The sequence below is a fragment of the Budorcas taxicolor genome, chromosome 10, assembly GCF_023091745.1.
Source record: "Budorcas taxicolor isolate Tak-1 chromosome 10, Takin1.1, whole genome shotgun sequence".
NCBI lineage: Eukaryota > Metazoa > Chordata > Mammalia > Artiodactyla > Bovidae > Budorcas > Budorcas taxicolor.
In genome coordinates this window covers 81,271,863-81,289,598 of record NC_068919.1, presented here as the reverse complement: position 1 = coordinate 81,289,598, position 17,736 = coordinate 81,271,863, and the positions used below count along the sequence as shown (strand labels likewise).

The following is a 17,736-nucleotide window of genomic DNA, read 5'->3' as shown; positions in this document are numbered from 1 at the left end:
CCTTTGGGAAGATCGCCACGAGAAGGGAAAAGCCACCCACTCCAGTATTCTGGACTGGAGAATACCATGGACTGTATAGTCCATGCGGTCACACAGAGTCAGACGTGGCTGAGCAACTTTCACTTTCAAACAAATACAACTAAATGGACATGACTCCAAAATGATTAGCAGAATATCATGAAAGAACAGAATTTTAGCCATGATGAATGCTGGGCCTTGGCTTGAATTTTTATAACCAACAAGCTCTATACACTTGCAGAGTGGATGGCTATCCACTGATATTTCCTTCTCCAGGGGATCTTCTATTTTCTTCTCCAGGGGATCTTCCCAAACCAGGGACTGAACCCTGGTCTGCCGCATTGTAGACAGACACTTCACTGTCTGAGCCACTGAAGCCACTATGCACTAATAAAATAGGATTACCAAGTGGGAGGGAGGCTCAAGAGGAAGGCAATATATATCTTCATACGTTGTTTAGCAGAGTTTTGCAGAGTACAGAGAGGGCATCTAACCCTACAAATCAGACTAATTCTGTTTAACTAATTTGAAAAGAGAGAGAGGAAAAAAAAAAAAAAAAGATGGTGTGACGCTTTTGCCAGGGATTAGCATTCATTTATAAGACTGAGATTTCATTCCAGAGAGTTAGAAGGCATCTGCTACTGTGGGGATAAGATATCATCAACATAAAACTCCATGTATGTCTATATTCATTAAGAACTCTTGAATTCTTGACCTGGCCTGTCACTCTACCTGTTGACTAGAGATACTGAATGCCACAGAAGAAATAATTCACACAATGTAACCTGGAAGCCATAAGGTGATGCTGAAGTCCCACTGGAGGTAAAACTTTCACACCCCTCTATTTAGTTAGCTCATGACCCAATTATTTACACACTGTGCAAACTAAGGGCCATAAGGTTGGGTGCTTGTATTTGGTACTGAAGCATGGTCTCTTGGCTCCTAATTCTAAAAAGAGATTAAGTGAAAGGTTAATTGGGTACTAAACAAGTCCTTATGACAAACAGGATTGCAGTTTTTAGTGAACAGGCATCCTTTATAAACATAGCCTAAATTGCTAATATGAAGGTCCTTTGTGATTTATATCATGGGAAAGAGCTTAAGTAACCATGTAATTAGGAATACTTTACCAACCAGTTTCTTAGGGACTCACTTTAAAATCTTCCAACTTAACTCAGCAGATTTGCTAACCATAATTTTATAATTTGAACACCTGACTTTCCAAAATGACTATGACAGTATATAACAAACAGCAATGCCCTAGACCAACAAAGATAGCCCAACTCACGTGACCCCACAGACGCAGAACAGTACTAAGGCCTGCAAAACACAAAATTACACAACGAGCCATGGCTTTCTTCTACTTCATGTCAAAAGATACATTCCTCTGAAAGGCCCAATCACAGATATTTCAACATGAAAACAAAGATTTATCTACGTATTAAAAAGTCAACTCACATTACAAGTTGAAAATCTGCTCTTTTAGCTACTGACTGGCTAAATGTGCTTGTTTTTTCTCTTTAGGGCAGAAACAATCAGGTAATAAGTGCTGGACAAGATCCTTAATGCACCATCAGAGAAAACCCATAGAGAGAGAAAAAACTAACTAAAAGGCTTACTTTCTATCTAAGAAAAGCCCTCATTTTATCTTTATTCCTAAATGACTTACATGTAAATGTCCTCCACTGTAGAATTAATTTGATTATTTTAATGTTTTTCACTAAAATAAGCGGAAACAAAGTCAACTTATTCAGTGAAGACAAAAAAATGACTTTCACCCACTTCGCTGCCAGGTAACTGACACAGGTCTAAGTAAGTCTGCTGATTTATCCTTTTAAGAAAGAGAAGAAAAGGATATCAAATTCCATCCTAAATATGAAAGATATTGATGAGGGGGTTCCAGTTAAAAGATGCAAAACAGACATAACATAAACTAAATACAAACATAATATAAACTAAACCATGTCAACCGTGCTGTGGGAGTTAAGCTGAGACCACTGGCAGCAAGACGGCCACTGGATCTCCCTTCCTGAAAGACAAGGGAACGAGAACAAATTGGAGCTGGGAAATAGGCAACCATTGCTATCTTCTTCCCAAAGGAAAGGCTACAAAGCCTAGAGGACAGACCCGCAAAATGAGAACTGCCTACAACTGTCAAATACTCTATTGCTTTTCACTCTAAGGATGAGATCTGCTTTCACAAATGTGTATACATACATTTGAGAATACCTTCAAACTCAAACAAGTCTCCCTTTCTAGCTCCCTCAATCACAATAAAGAGTAGAAAACATTTAGTAGCATTCTGGATAATTTGTGCCAATTTAGATGATTCACGTATGGCTTCCCCAGACTAAATGGTCTATGGCCAGAGCTTTTAAGTCAACAAGGGTGCGGAAAGCAAGACCTAATTACAGGTCTGAGTCACTGTCTAAAGTTCCCTCAGCCCGGTGGAGCATCCCCCACAAAGGCACCATTTCATTTTGAGGCATAAAAACAAGCCAAGTCTACAGAATCCTTTACATAAGAAATAAAGACAAAGACATCCTTCTACAAGAAACAAAAATATCAGTTCACTGAACTGATGTCAATAACGTTTTTTTTCCCCTTAAGAAACCAGTTTTTTAAACAACAACAAAAAAATGGATATAAAATATACTGTGGGACTGTAGCTTAAATATCTTGCATTTCCTGTCTATATCTGGCCTGCTATTCAAATGGCATTCCATTTGAAGGCTGGTCATCTCTCAGTGGAAGAGATTTACTCGCTCTTTTCCTAGGGGCCTCACTGATTGTTTCCATTTGAAGGCTATAATCTTCTAGCATTGGCAACATTTTAATTCAGGATTCTAGGCCCACAAATAAGGAAACAAGCTAAACACAGTTATATTTAAATAAAATTAAAATAAGGATCCATTTTTAACAACAAAAAAATACAGCTACAAAGCACAAAAACATAAAATTGGATTTCTACAAAAGAGGTTATTGTTTCCCTTTCTGTGGTGAGAATACAATCTATATGAATTAAAGGGGAAAAACTTTTTCAGTTTACTCTTTGTTCAGGAAAAGAAAATGGATATCCTCTTCTGATTGTCATAAATCTTTCTCTGACATTTTATCAGTAACTATGCTACCAAGTTGAATGGATTAATGATCTCTGAGGGGCAGTGGCTATTCATTCCTGTGGAAGCAATATCCCAAACAAGAACCAAGGGTGAAGAATGGGTTTTTTGAATGCATAAGTTAAATGACTTGAGAAATGTTTCAGACAGGATGCTATGAAATTATCTCCAAGACTCATGCATGCGTGTGTGTTATTAAGTCGCTTCAGTCACGTCCAACTCTTTGCAACCCCATGGACTGTAGCCCACCAGGCTCTTCTGTCCATGGGATTCTCCAGGCAAGAATACTGGAGTGGGTTGCGATGCCCTCCTCCAGGGGATCTTTCTGACACAGTATGAACTCACCAGGCCTCTTGCGTCTACTGCATTGGCAGGCAGATTCTTTACAACTTGAACTGCCTGGGAAGCCCACCAAGACTCATGCTGGGGCACAATGGGAAATAATTTCATACCATGATTCAAAGCACCTTGCTTCATAACTGCTGCCACCAGTACAAGGTGGAAACTGACAAGCTGACAAATTTAGAAAGCAGAGAAGTCAATTTTGTCAGGAAGATGGCTAATTGTCAGAGTGCAGAAGAACGCAAAAATTTACCCAAGTTTGCCAAAAGCATGCATTCTGAACACAGGATGAATGGAGGAATTTAAATGAAAACGTAACCTATACACTCTGAAAAGCTCACTGATGACTCAGTAGGGCCTGCACTTGCCAAACCTTTAAAGGAGTGCAGGCACGGGTGGAGACAGTGAACTCAACAGCAGAACAAGCATGAGACTCGAGAAGATGAGCATGTTGATTAAACTCACTGGCCATTTAAAATCAAACACATTTTGGGGCATCCCCCAGGAGGTCCAGTGGTTAGGGCTCCGTGCTTCCACTGCAGGGGGATGGGTTCAAAGCCTGGTCAGGAAATTAAGACCCCACATGCCGCACGGTGGGGCCAAAATAAATAAATAAAAATCTAACGCATTTCATTATGGGTCCCCAAATGCCTTGTAATAGGTCTTTGCACAAGTGTCTAAAAATGCATTTATAGCTTCTTTCCATGATCCTGAATTTCTTCTCAACTTTCTTGTGATTTTCAACAACAAAACACACAGTATCTACATATACCTGAAGTGAAAAAGCAAAAATCATTATACAAAAATCATCCTATCTATATGTAGTAAAAGCACAAACAAATGCAAGGGAAGAATAAAGATGTAAACCAGGAAAGTAGTTCTTCGAAGGTGGAGAAAGGGCACTGCTTTGAGAGAGGATGATCACACTGTTTTAACTGTTCCATGGAATTGGTAAACATTCCATTTCCCTAGAATGCTGTGGGAGGATATATACAAATATCTGTTATGCCATCCTTTAAAGAGTTCTTATATTTGAGATTCACAGTAATTTTTGAAGAACAAAAGCAAGCAATTAGAAATCTGAATATAGACTATTCTAAGAAAACACCAGGGACAGCCCCACACTGTCAAACATACACCAATACAAAGGGATGGTCTTCTGACCAGTAGTCCATGACCCTTTACAGTGTTCACAGCCCAAATGGTTTGATTAAAAGGGAAAAGCTCTGGGGAAAGAAAAGAGAAAATCTGAAAGCAGTGTATTTCATTCTCATGTCTTTGAATACAAAACAACTACCTGTGAACTGTTCAGAGTGAAGAGGGTGACAGTCAACACCAACATACCCTGCCAGTCGAGTCTGACGGCAATATTCTGCCTCCCTTCGCAATTACTCCCACATTTCCCAAGGAGAAACTAATGGACTACTAAAAATAAAATGGAGACGAAGTGAATCACTTAGGATGTTTGGCTCCCAACTCAAACTGGCTTAAACAAAAAGGAAATGTTGCTGGCTCAAATGCTTGGACTCCTGGAGGAGAAACAGGCTTCAGGGCTGCTTTCTCTGTCTTCCACCCTGTGTGACTTCTTGCTCAGCCTGGAGCCACACCAGACCTCACACCAGTACATAACAACATCCAGAAGAAGACAGAAAGAGGCAGGCGCTTCCGGTAGCTGTGTTTTAAGTATGAGAAGACTTCTGCCAGAAGCGCTTGCCAAACTTACTCTGGAGTCTCCTTGGCTAGAGCCAGATTACAGGACCATTGCTGAAGCCAGCCTTCTGCCCAGTTAATGCCCAGCACTGGCTGATGCCTCCTCCCCAAGGAGTGAGTTGTGCACGGGCATAACAGGGATGGGCTTGCTCCTAATCAGGGCCTACCCTGGAGCTGGTCAGTTCGCCAACCCCAAATATGGGTGGTAGATGGGATGCATAATATGGACTCAGCTCTAATATCTGATTGCTAGTATTAGCTGATCATTCTGTGTTTAGCAGAAGATTAACATATCATAATCATGATGCATTTGTACATATATAAAAGCTAGAGACATAAAAATCAGATGACCAAATGGAAAGGTAAAGTTTTTAAAAACTTCTTTCAATACTCCCACTGTTCCAATGAGCAACTTAAAAGACAGAAGTCAAAATTTTATAAAGCATGTAGGTCATAGGAAGTATGGTACAATACTTACTATATTCTTGTGCCATAGCTACAGAAAGTTGGACAATAGCATCCACATTAACAATATATAACCTAAAAAAAAAAAAACAGGAAAAGAAAAAATGGTTAAGTACACAAGAAATTTCATTAAAAATAGTTGTATCACTTTGACAAAAGTCTTATTTTTTTTTTCTGGAAAGAAGTAAACCAGCCTTTTAAAAGTAAATAGCTGAACTTAAAGATTAGGAAAAAACATCTGTGGTATTAGAATTCCTCTAGGTATCTTCAAGTTAAAACTATCTGCATCTTTTGTAGATCTGAACACCAACAAACAAATGCATTTTAAACAAATTAATACTGCCCTGGACTGCTACTTGTAACACTGAAACAAAAGCAACTATTAAATGACCCTCAAAAATCATGTTGTCTAACCCCTACAATACACATCCAATCTACTGAGTCCAGTGTAATTTAAAGCTAGATAAACCAGCTTCAATTTCTAAATTTCTACACTCAGGGATCTAAGGAAGTGGTCTTGGGGGGTGGGGCGGGTTGGTAAATGCACATATCTATTAAGATATTTGACACTGCATCTTAGTAAAATCTTTGAATATTCAGATACCTTGAAATGCTAAAGAAACACAGCCACAGAACTGGGGACTTTAAGACCCTGGAACGTCTTTTAATATTCAAAACTGAAAGGTAAGAAATCTGTCTCTATCCAGACCTCAGGACAAGTAACAATCTAGCAAGTCACATTCAATTCAGAAGGGCTTTAAAAAGGTAAAACTCTAATGATGCTGTGGGTTTTCCTGGGGATGATGTGCTTTGACAAGGCTGAGGATAGCCACTCTCATCTATCTACAATACCATGCCTAATTTCACTTTTCTCAGTTTATATAAGATTCTGCCATGTTGCTGGCATTAGTTATGGTTTGTAGAAGAACCCCTTCATGGATCACAGAATTGATGTTTCTGAATTGTGATGTTGGAGAAGACTCTTGAGAGTCATTTGATGTTAATGCTTTCACATGAATGGGGATGCCACAGAAAATGAAAACCTAAAGAGGCAGTATATACCACTTTAACAAAGGGTAATAAACAGTGAAGAAGTGACTATACAAAGGAAAAAGGGGGGTTAGATGCCTAAGGATGGTAAATTGTGGGAAGGTGACTAGGAAATGTATGGTGGATAAAACTTGTTTAGTAAGATTTGTTACATAGACTCAAGTGTCTGGAGTTAGAAGAATCATTCTCTTCTCCCTGGTATGGGACATGGGTGCACCGTCACAAATGGAAATTCATGCCCTGCATTCACAAGCGAGGAGGACAAAAAGCTCTTCTTGTATCTGCTGTATCTTGACTTCTTTCAGTCCAAAATAATTTTAAGGACAGAGGCAAATTTTGGGGTGACATATTCCAATCTCCCCATTAAAATACAACAAAAGCATTATTATAAGAATCAGAAAGGAAGATATTTGCTGATGTATTAAATACATGTAAGACTCATTTAGAATATATAAAAACTCCAACAAAATAAGAAAAAGATGTGTGTGCTAATAAGTAGCTTCAGTCGTGTCCCAACTCTTTGCAACCCTATGGACCACAGATGGCCTGCCAGGCTCCTTTGTCCGTGGGATTCTCCAGGCAAGAACACTAGAGTGGAATGCCATGCCCTCCTCCAGGGGGTCTTCCTGACCTAGGGATTGAACCCTCATCTCTTATGTCTCCTGCATTGGCAATGAGGTTCTTTACCATTAGTGCCACCTGGGAAGCCCAAGAAAAAGATAGATTATCTAAAAAGGATATAAAAAAATGGCCAATAAGCATATGAAAAGGTGTCCAACATCATTCATTACCACAAAAATACAAATTAAAACAATGAGATAAAATTACATATTGATCCAAATGGCTAATATGCAAATATCAGATAACACCAAGTCTGAGGCTGTAGAGTAGTTCTCATAAACTACTTGTGTGAACTGGAAAACTGTTTAGCAATATCTAATAAAGCAGAATATAAACTGTGGCCCAGCAATTTCACTTCTAGGGAAATATTTAGTAAGAATGCACATATATAGGTCCTAAAGACACATATTTTCAATGAAGCCTTACTTGTAATGCCAAAACTCGGTAGCAGCTTGTGGAACATTCATATAATGCATACTATACAGCAGGGATCAGTCAACTTTTCCCTGCAAAGGATCAGACAGCAAATATTTTAGGGTTTGCAGGCCATATGGTCTCTGTTTCCTCTTACAACCACTCAATTCTGCCTTTGGAGTAGAAAAGTAGCCAGAGATAGTATGTAAATGAAAAGGTGTGGCTGTGTTCAATAAAACTATTTACAAAAACAGACAGTTTGCATGCTATACAGTAATGAACATAAATGAACTATAACTAATAAAAATAACACAGATGAATCTCATAAACATAATATTAAGACAAAGAAGCCAGATATATGACGGAGTATACTACACGACTCAAGTTCAAAAGTAGGTAAAACTATGTAAATCACAATAGTAGTTACCTTTTGGAGGGGGGCAGTAAGCCTGGCGGGGGAGGAATAAGGAGGAATTCTGGCAGTCTAATTAAATACTGGATTCTCTGGTTTGAATGGTGGTTTTCTGGTTATACTCAATTAGGAAAACTCATCAAATGCTCATTTATAATTCATTTGTCTTTATATGTGTTATACCTGAATTAAAAGTGAAATATTTTAATTTTCTTTTATAAAGCATATAGGTCAGTAAAGTGAATGCTTTCTCATAGCTCACTTGCCAGGACATCAAACACTCTGGGTGCAGTGGTTAACCTTGCACTCTCTCTCACTGACTACAGCCCTGAAGCAATACCCCTTTGTTTAGTGGGATGTCTGGCTCAGTGGTAAAGAATCTGTCTGCCAATGCAGGACATGCAAGAGACGTGAGTTTGATCCCTGAGTCAGGAAGATTCAATCCCCTGGAGTACAAAATGGCAACCCACTCCAGTACTCTTGCCTGGAAAATTCCATGGACAGAGGAGCCTGGTGGACTACAGTCCATGGGGTCGCAAAGTTGGCTCAGTTTTGAGTCCCAGGCAGAACTCTGGAGAATGAACTATGATTAAATAGAACACACATGAGTGGCAGGAAGAGAACGCAAAGCAGAGGGAGAGAGGAAAGTAACAGATGGTGGATCAGGACAATGATGGAAATAAGCCCCTACGTTTTAATATAATCTGTTGAATAATCTATACAGAATAGAAAGTAAAGGCAGCAGCTTAGGAACACAATTTGCAAGGCTACTGAACTGGTACTTTGGACAAAAATAATGACATTTTAAAAGCTGACCAGGGCTCTTAAAAGACTGTTAAAAGGATTTCGTGTCCAGCATAACAATTTATTCCAACCTAATAGGTTAAAGGGGCAGAAGGTTTCAGATTTTCAAGTGAAGAGGCAGATCTGACAGGTAATACAGTCTTGCACTTTTTAGGTCTGCATATTTTAAACAGTTTCTGTACCTTGATTTCATACTACCCCTCTATACTGTGTTAGAAAATGTCATTAGATATTGTTGACTCCCCAGCAATCACAGGAAGCCATTAAATTACTAAGGTTTTGCCCAAATACATGAGGAGAGGCCAAGAATACAAAAATGCCAGAGATAACAAGATCATGGGCACCACATTCTGTTAATACAGGATTATATCCTGAGTGAAATAAAGAGTAAAGAAAAAATGGAAGAACTGAAACCCACTCACTGTACCATATTCACTGTATAACTGCCATATGAAAGAAAATGAGTGAAGTGAAAGTCACTCAGTCGTATCCGACTCTTTGCAACTACATGGTCCACGGAATTGTCCAGGCCAGAATACCGGAGTGGGTAGCCTTTGCCTTCTCCAGGCACTGCAGGTAGATTCTTAACTAGCTGAGTCCAAGAGGAGCCCAAGAATATTGGGGTGGGTAGCTCACCCCTTCTCCAGCGGATCATTCCAACCCAGGAACTGAACCAGGGTCTTCTGCATCACAGATGGATTCTTTTTACCAACTAAGCTAGCTATTAGGGACGCCCTGTGATTCTTTACCATTTTTTGCATTGCAGGCAGATTCTTTACCAACTGAGCTATCAGGGAAGAAAACAATCTAGATGCTAAAAATCCAAAGACAAAGTTCCTGCCTTTAAGGAGCTCACAGTTACAAAAAAGATGAAAAGCCTGTACATCAATAATTTAAATCAAATGTCACAAAAGTTTCACAATATTTACAAGTGCCATGACTTAACAGAAGAGAAATATTAAATGTAAGAGAGGTGAAATGAAAATAGGAGAGGAGGGTGAGGAAAACAAGTCTTTATATAGTAGGAAAAACTGAAATAAACGGGTTTTGAACAATTAAATATGGGCAAGACAAGAAGAGGAATAGAGCATCCTTCCAGGCAGGGAGCTAGAATATGCAGAGGCATGAATGAGCCAGTCATTCTCGAGAAACACCAGGAAATCTGAGGCTGCCAGAACACGATGTAGGACAAACTAAGGCTGAGATGATGGAGGGACTTTTCAATTACAATGGCAACCCACTCCAGTACTCTTGCCTAGAGAATCCCGTGGAGGGAGGAGCCTGGTAGGCTACAGTCCATGGGGTCGCAAAGAGCTGGACACAACTGAGCGACTTCACTTTCACTTTATGAACCTGGTGTAACTAGTTTTATCTTACAGGCATTATGGAACCACCAAGGTGGGAACTGGGGGAATGAGAACGGAATACAAGGAACAGAGGGGGAGTAACAGGTCCCTGGATATATCTTTTGGCACAGTTTTGATGTTTGTAACAACAGTAATGTTAAACAAAACAAAAAGGTAAACAATCAAAATCAAACAGTATGTGAAGGTAACTCAAAATGAAACACAATCGGTAATGAGTGAACTGCATTACAAAGGTATAAGTAATCACACTAAGGGAGTACAGAAGAATTAACCTAGCTACCTTGGAAACTAGTATCCTGACCATATACTCTGAGACTACAGATAAACAAAGAAAGGGGAAAAGTCAGAATGAACTGTATGGTGTTAGACTAGAATCAGAGATATCACGGTAGAATTGATGCTTTTGAACTGTGGTGTTGGAGAAGACTCTTGAGAGTCCCTTGGACTGCAAGGAGATCCAACCAGTCCATTCTGAAGGAGATCAGCCCTGGGATTTCTTTGGAAGGAAGGATGCTGAAGCTGAAACTCCAGTACTTTGGCCACCTCATGCGAAGAGTTGACTCATTGGAAAAGACTCTGATGCTGGGAGGGATTGGGGGCAGGAGGAGAAAGGGACGACAGAGGATGAGATGTCTGGATGGCATCACTGACTCGATGGACGTGAGTCTGAGTGAACTCCAGGAGTTGGTGATGGACAGGGAGGCCGGGCGTGCTACGATTCATGGGGTCACAAAGAGTCAGACACGACTGAGCGACTGAACTGAACTGAACTGAAATATACATTTCAGTAGATAATAAATATTGATAGAGATAGATATGTGTATACATATATATTTCCTAGCTCTGTGCTCTGACAAAGACTAGGAGCAATGATAACCCTGTAGCAATGAGGACACACAGCATTCAAATACTGCCTTCTAAACACCATCCTCCAATAAGTGGAACCAAGACTACTTAGAGAAATGTTTGGCTGCGAAGACAGGGTAGGAAATCTATCAGATGAACCTAGAACATTCTGTTATACAACAAAGTGTAAAAAACGTGCTCAAAAAAGATAATGGATTTATTGGAAGGACTTTGGAACTAATCTGAAGGGGACAAATTTGGGATAAACTGAGCAAAAATATAAAAGATTAAATTAATACCTTATAACTCACAGGATAAAACAAATACCCATGAGTCCATGTTAATAAAAGAAAGTAACTGAATACAAAAATAAATGTGTGAGAAAGTCAAGCTCATTCTTGCAAGAGAATTTCAATTAATTAAGTGTAGAGGAAAATGATGGAATTAGAAAAATCACCATTTGACAAACAGCACAGATGAAAGAAAACAAAGGAAATATAACAACTAAATGCAATGTTGGATCCTAAATAGGATCATGGTCCAGACATAAGTATTATTAAGATAGGCGACAAAATATGAATAAGGTTTGTAGCTCAATTAACATTTCTGTATAAATGTTAATTTCCTGATTTTGATAAGTTTACTATAGTTATACAAGATATTAGCTTATCTAAATAAAGAGTTCAAAGCAGTGGTCATAAAAATGCTCACTGAACTTGAGAGAAGAATGTGTGACTACAGTAAGAACTTCAACAAAGAGAAAATATAAAAAAGAACCAATCAGAAATGAAGAATATAATAATTGAAATGAAAACTATACTAGATGAAATCAACAGATTAGATGATGCAGAAAAATAAGTCAATGATCTGGAAAACAGGGTAGCAGAAATCATCAAAATGGAAGAGCAAAAACAGAAAAGAAATTTTTTTTTAATGAGGACAGCTAAAGGACTCTCTGGAACATCAAACACAGTAACACTCATACAGGTCCAAGAAGCCAAAGAGAGAACATACTTCTGCACTTACCTGAAAACTTTCCTAACCTGACAAAGGAAACAGACATCCAAATTCAAAAAGCAAACGAGAGTACCAAAAAAGATGAACTTAAAGAGATCAAACCCCAAGACACATTATAATTAAAATGTCAAAAGGTAAAGATAAAAGAGAATCTTAAAAGTAGCAAGCGAAAGTAACTAGTTATGTACAAGGGAATCCCCATAAGACTATCAGCTGATTTTTTAGCAGACACTTTACAGGCACAAGAAAGTGGTACAATATGTTCAAAGTGCTGCAGGAAAGAACTTAAGAATACTTCACCTGGCAAGATCACCATTCAGGTTAAAAGCTTCTCAGACACGCAGAAGCGAAAGGTGCCCATCACCACTTAATCTGCCACTGAACAAATGTTAAAGAGACTTAAATTTAAAAGGAAAAAAAGGTCATAACTAGAAATGAAAATATACGAAAGGTGTTTTTTAATAACCTTCCTAAGAAAAGAATCTGAAAAAGGCCACAAAGAAGTCTCAACAAGTTTATGACCAGTGAAATCCCATCAAGTATCTTTTACAAAGACAACAGCGAGAAGCTAGAAATAAGTAAGAAGAAAACCGGAAAAAAAGCAAACACATGGCAACTGAACAATCAATGGGGCAACAAAGACATAAAAAAACACCCTGAGACAAACTAAATGTTGCAAAGCTGTGTTTAACTATGGGATAGAGTAAAACCAATTTTAAGACTGAAGTTTACAGTGAGATAGGCAAAGTTACTAGAATGAAGGAGATAACAAAGATCAGAGTGGGAATAAAAACAGAGACCAAAAAAATAGAAAAGATCAACATAAGAGATGACTCTTGGAAAATATGAACAAAATGGACAAACCTTTAGTCAGACTGACCAAGAAAAAAAGAAAAAGGCTCCAAATAAAATCAGAAAGGAAAGAGATGTTAAAACTGATACCACAGAAATATAAAGGATCATAAGAGACTCCTACAAACAATCATATGCCATCAAACTGGAAAACTGAGAGGATATTGATAAAATTTTTAAAACAATATTCCAAGAACCGGGAAGAAATAGAAAACTTGAGCAGACCAAATTATTAGTAATGAAACAATCAGCAATTTTAAAACCTTCCAATAAATAGAAGCCCAATAGTCTAGAAGCAGACTAAATGACTTGCTAAAGCAAACTCTACCAAACATTTAAAGCAGAGTTAAAACCTATCCTTCTCAAACTATTCTGAAAAATTGAAGAGGAAAGAAAGTTTTTAAACTCATTCTACAAAGCTAGCACTACCCTGATACCCACAACAGCCAAAGACACTACCCCCCGCCACAAAACAAAAAAAAATTATAGGCCAATATCCATAAGGGAAGGTGACCAAGCAGTACAAACATCCAGCTATAAAATAAGTAAGTCATAACGATGGAATGTACAGAATTGGGAATATAGTGAATAATACCATAGTAACTTTAAATGGTGACAGATGGTAACTTACAGTGAACACTCATAAAGTACATAAATGTGGTATCACTATGCTGTACCCTTGAAATAAATACTATAATTGTATATTAATCATACTTCAATTAAAAACAAAGAATTCAAGACCAGATGTTAGATGTGTTTATTGCTCTCATGGACTACTCTCAAGAACTCTTAGTGACAGAGCTAGGGAATACAGTGGACCCTCCATAGCCAGGGGTTACACATCCAACCCAGAGTCAGCCAAACATGGATGGAAAATATTGGAGGGGAAAGTCCAGAAAGTTCCAAAAGCAAAATGTGAATTTGCCCTCCACAGCATGTACATGTTATTCACAACTATTTATATAGCATTTACATTGCATTAGGTATTACAGGAGAAGGCAATGGCACCCCACTCCAGTACTCTTGCCTGGAAAATCCCATGGATGGAGGAGCCTGGTGGGCTGCAGTCCATGGGGTCGCTAAGAGTCGGACACGACTGAGCGACTTCACTTCCACTTTTCACTTTCATGCATTGGAGAAGGAAATGGCAACCCCCTCCAGTGTTCTTGCCTGGAGAATCCCAGGGACGGGGGAGCCTGGTGGGCTCAGAGAGTCTGACTGCACAGAGTTGGACACGACTGAAGTGACTTAGCAGCAGCAGCAGCAGCAGCAGCAGCAGCAGGTATTACAAGTAAAATAGAAATGAAAAGTTTAAGGGAGGAAGGATGTGCCCAGGTTACATTCAAATATGCTTTGTTATATAAGGGACTTGAGCATCCTCAGATTTTGTATCTGTGAAGGTCCCACAGATGCTGAGGGACAGATGTATGTATGTGTTTCTACATATATGCATACACACATGTCTACATCCATAGGATTCTTTAAGGAACTCAATAAAGTGATTATACATAAAGTTTACATGAAAAGCCAAAGGTCTGAGAAGAATCAAGACACTCCATAAGACAACAGTAGTAAGGGACTTACCCTACCAACGATCAATTACAACACAGCAGTAATTACAAATAAACACAGAAAGGTTGAATTATTTAATATTGGTACTTGCACACATGTTTATCCACATGGGGGAAAATTAAATTGAATACCGATTCCACTCTCTGTGTTAAAGTCATTTCCAATTTAACTGAAGACATGTGTGTAAAAGGCAAGATTATAAAAACTTTAATAGACAATAAATGTAGATTTTATGGTCTCAGAATAGGTTAACAACGTAAGAAAGAAAAACCGTAAAGAAAAATAGTAAATTTGTTCTGCATCACAGTAAAGAACTTAGGTTCATTTAAAAAAGATCATAAAGAAAATATAAGGATAAACCACAAGTTAGAAAACACATAACCAGCAAAATATAAGTATCTAGAATATACCTCTTAAAAATTTGTAAGAAAGAGAGACAATCCAATAGAAAAGCAGACAAAAAATTATAAAAGAAAAGGAAATAGAAAAGCTCCTTAAATAAATAATGCTTTATGCCTTTAGTAATTAAAGGAAGACAAAAACATCTTTACACACCTATCAGTTTGACTAAATTTAAGAAGTCAGACAATGTCAAGGGTGTGACAAAGATGGGGAGCAATGGAAATATTCAGAATCCACTGGGAGTCATGTGCTAGAACAATCACTTTGAAAACTGTCCAGCATGGACATACTCAATCAGCAAGCAAATTTCACTCCTGAGTTTATGGTCACCCGGAGAACTGTCACTCAGAGACAAATACAATTATTCACAACCACAGGAAACTGCAAACACCCCAAATTTCAACAGTAGAATAAATAGGAAAACAAAGTATACTGAAATCGCTCAGTCGTGTCTGACTCTTTGCAACCCCATGGACTGTAACCTACCAGGTTCCTCCACCCATGGGATTTTCCAGGCAAGAATACTGGAGTGGGTTGCCATTTCCTTCTCCAGGGGATCTTCCCAACCCAGGGATCGAACCCGGGTCTTCCACACTGCAGGCAGACTCTTTACTGTCTGAGTCAACAGGGAAACCAAACAAAGTATGACTTTGCAATAGTATCAGTGAAGTCTTAATGCTAAATGCACCAGCAGAGAAAAAGGGAGTAATATCCTTGCAGAGAAAAAGGGAGTAATATCCTTAAACACTTCAGAAAAAGATTAGTGATAAACCTAATTTTTAGGAATTAGATTACAAGCTCACAGAAGGCTGGATCAATACTCATTAACAGTCATTAAAATCTTCGCATAGTTTTTTTCCTTACAACTGCTGAATGTTTCCAAGATACAAACAATTAAGTCCTCCAAGAGATAACAGTATAACTTTCTATAGTTTTGAACACAATACTGAGTCCACGGCAAACACCAGATTAACAAAATAAAACCACAGATCTCATTTAGTTATTGAAAGAAGACCATACTTAAATTCCTAAAGTCTGTTGAAAACACTTGCCAAGGCACCATCTATATTATGGGTTTCCAAATTTTTTCTTTATGTATTTAAAGAAAAAAAAAATGTTACTCTGTTACTCCACTACCAAGATGAGTGAGATTACTTCTAAGAACTTAAACCAATTAGACTATGAATTCATTTAGAACTATATATTAGAAACAGTACAACTTTCTATCTCCTCCTGTCCAAACAAACAAACAAACAAACAAACAAAAACCATCTTTTCAAATCAGTACAACACATTTAAATACAAAACACTCATGTAAGTAAAACAGTCTGAGTTATATCTGCAATCCTCTGATAGCAATGAGCTCTGATGACACCATGTTCTAAGCTGACTCAGCCAAGGTGTGCCCAGGAACCTCTTAAGTATGCTCAAACCAGAAGATTTTTCATACCTTATAAAATTAACCAACTTGAACAATTTGGAAAAATCGCAAGCTATGTATTTAAATTTGGCATCTAAGATACAATCTATTCTCCACGATTTTAAATGTTATATAATAGTGTTCAGAATTTAGAATATCTTGGTCCACATTTTATACAGGTGGGTGTATGCACAAAACCTTTAAAACAGATGGTAAGTTCCATAGAGACATCAAGTGGCAGTTCTAACTGATTCAGCTCTAATTCATTTTGTTTGCTTTCTAACAACGCTCTTCGAAAAAGAGCAATCCCAGAGCCCGCAGAAAAGATTTCTATTTTAAGCAGAGGTGACAATCTTTACTTACGTAAGAAGAAACTATACAAGTTAGCAGAAGACGTGAAATGCAATCGAATCCACTACAGACACGTCAAGAGAAACTTCCATTCTCAGGGGTATATACTACGTGTGTCAGTCTAACAATAACCAATTTATTAAGCCATAATTTTGCCACACGAATTCTCCATCCTTTCCTTCAGAGCACAATGGATCATCAGAAGGCAATGTTTGCTTTCCTCTCCACAGTGGCAACCGTGCATCTGGCCTGAACGCTAAATAACCAGGTTCTTTACGAAATTCTTGAAAGTCAGCCAACATACAGATCTTTTCACTCAAAATAAGTAGGAAGGAAACAGACTCAAATCGTAATCATCATATTTAGCTACTCAGAATGGGGGAGAACAGCCTTACAGACAACCATTCCAGATAACCTGCGGTTTACCAGCACTTTGAAGGCAAGGAACCCACACATCTTCTGGGGAAGTCCACTCTACCCCATGTGGCTGGCCCACCCACAATGGCACCCATAAACTGGAGCCCACAGGCACAGGTGGAGAGACTGTCTGCAATGCTGAATCCAACCTTCTGGTCCCCTCGCTTACTGCAAACAAGTCTACCCTGAGCAACTGCAGGGGGTTAGAATTTTCCACTCCAAAACATACCATTTTGGCATACTGACTATTCTGAGCTAGAGGCACTAAAATCAACAGGTGCAAGAAAGGCACTCTGACCTCCCCTTTTCTTCCTGAAAACAGGAGACAAAAAAACTCCCGTGTGAAACACACTCTCCCTGCACCTGGAGGAAAAGAACATTTTGATCACCAGAGACAGGGAGTTGAGGGATCACCAGAGACAGGGAGTCGAGGCTGAGAAGAACCTGCATAATCAAATATTTTAAAAATTAACCTTATCTTCCCTTAACCTTCCCCTACAAATCTTTGTTATTTTTTCACAATCGGTACTCACTGTT

At 38.5% G+C, this 17,736-nt stretch overlaps 1 long non-coding RNA gene across 1 annotated transcript in view; it reads right to left on the bottom strand.

Moving 5' to 3' along the window:
* LOC128053727 (uncharacterized) overlaps positions 1-17,736 on the bottom strand; it is a 155,543-nt gene that overhangs the window by 52,862 nt on the left and 84,945 nt on the right. The window contains exon 2 of the long non-coding RNA XR_008199961.1: positions 5,668-5,729. This is a non-coding gene — a long non-coding RNA (uncharacterized LOC128053727). The remainder of the gene's footprint in view (positions 1-5,667; positions 5,730-17,736) is intronic.